Below are 2,348 nucleotides of genomic sequence, written 5' to 3' on the forward strand. Positions count from 1 at the left end.
ATTACGTTTCGGCGAGACAACAGCGCCATCATCAGATTTAAAATTTACACAAACTCATGATTGGTAAAAATTAACGTTCTTTTAGGTCTTTGCCTAGCAATGGATATTTGTCTCTCGACAGACAAATTTACGGTTTCAAGAAGGCAAAGACCTAAAAGAACGTTGATTTTTACCAATCATGAGTTTGTGTAAATTTTAAATCTGGTGATGGCGCTGTTGTCTCGCCGAAACGTAATGAAATACACTATATTCAAAAACTTTTGCTTCACACTTTGACTGAGACCCAGGAAAGATAAGAATATGGTAATAATTTTTTTTTTGTTTATTTGCCAGTGGACAATTTGTAATTACTGGCACATGTGGGAAACTTTTGTTACGAAAAAGCGCTCTGAGCAATCAATTGAAGGATTACATACGAATGGTTTCATTAATTAATTCAAGAGAAGAAAGTGACCCGCAGCTTAATTTTTTATTGTATTGTAGGCAAAGTTATCAATTTTCCGCTATAAGCAACTTAAGAGAAAATAAGTTAGAGAGTTACATTATGAAATGATTAATGCTTTGCGACCATCGTGTCAACAATCGCTCATTTTCTGTTCCATTCAGTATTGTCTTAATTTTTTTAAATGAAGCTCACTAAAATGTTGTGAAAATTGATCTCATATTGACTTGCTGAAACCAGGTTTATTTTTATTTTTGCGCTTTGAATCTTAGCTTGAGCTTTTGGTGAACACTCGCCAGTCCTAATGTCCCCTGTAGGAACAATGTGCAACGTAAATTATGGATGTGAACAAATATCTTTCTTCGACCTTTGGTTATTTTAGTTATATTAATTATATTTCATCAATTTCTTTAACCTTTGATTCCATTGCTTTCTCCTTATCAACGTTTTATCATATACTTTTTTATTTTTCCCATGAACATCGTAATATTCGTATATTTTGGCCAACAGGACACTGATAATTTGCTTTTCTTCATTAATATGCATTTAATAGGCAGAAACTTTTATGATCAGAAGATTCCTACGCAAGAAAGGCATCAATTTTGGTTACTTTATTCGTAAACACGTTAGATTTGCTAGTGAAACTAGAATGTGAAGCAAACAGTAGGGGAACAATACGAATATCTTTCCAGTAGTCGACAGCTTCATTTCGTCCATTATTTCTCACATTATTTCGTTGCCAATTTCTCTACGTTTTTCTGTCTGCGTTTGTTCAATGTTTCGCCTTTTTAAGAACTTTTGTGTATCAGTTTATGCCAACAAAAGATTTGTGTTATTTATTACAACATTTTCTTTTGAGCTTTCTAATGGTGGTACTATTTGACTAATTATTTCGGCTAGACCTCTTCTCTCTAGCTTTTCAGCTTCTTCTTCTGCTGGATGGTCACTTATTAACTGAAAACTTATTAAACAAACTCAGATTTTGGATCTTCTGCTTTCGATTTGATGTAATCCATATCATTTTAAGAGACGTTGAAGGGATTCTTTATGATGACTGCTCAATATCCTCCTTTCCTTCTCCCTCCGCTAATACCAATTTCAACATTTTTTGTTTTCTGGGCCTTTCTTGGGTGTTTCTTTTTATTCTCCAGGTGCTGGTTTTATAGGTGAATACATGTCGTGTTCATTTTCTCCTTTCGGTTCCTTCTAAAATAATCGAAGCTTTGGGATTAAATTGCATGAGTTCTTCTGGGTTGGAGAACAGATGCTAACTTGAGTCGCGCTTTTAGAGCCGTTCAGCAGAATATCTAGGATTCGAGAAGAACACTCCTTAACTAAAATTGAAGGAAAATATGTATAATATAATAATGTATAATATAATAACACCCAAAATAACGACCTAAAAAAGACACTGAACCAACTCAACAGGAACATTAAAACTCTGATTCAACAATACCGTCAAGACAAATGGTTAGAAACATGTAAGGAAATAGAAAGGGACAAGGGCAAAACATATTGGCAAAAAATCAAGAAATTAGCACAATACAAGAAAACTAACACTACTGGCACAATTGACGAAAACGGAATAGAACGTTACACAGGTAAAGCGAGAGCTGACGCATTCGCCAGACAGTATCAAAAGGCCTTCAGCATATCGACAAACCCTAAGTTCGACAATGACAACTGGAACATGATCAATGACTGGTACTTGAACTACTTTAACAACTCACGAAACTATACTTACAAACTAATCACAGACACAGAGTACGATGAAGCCCTATCACATATCAAGAACACAGCTCCGGGAAGGGACAAAATAAAGGCAAAACTCCTGAAAAGCTTAACCCAAGAAACCCACAAACTCATCCTTTCTGAAATGAACAACTGCATCATAAATAACAAAATT

The sequence above is a fragment of the Dendroctonus ponderosae genome, unplaced genomic scaffold (genome assembly GCF_020466585.1).
Source record: "Dendroctonus ponderosae isolate FM_Combo_2020 unplaced genomic scaffold, Dpon_F_20191213v2 Dpon_F_20191213_1, whole genome shotgun sequence".
In the NCBI taxonomy this organism is placed as follows: Eukaryota; Metazoa; Arthropoda; class Insecta; order Coleoptera; family Curculionidae; genus Dendroctonus; species Dendroctonus ponderosae.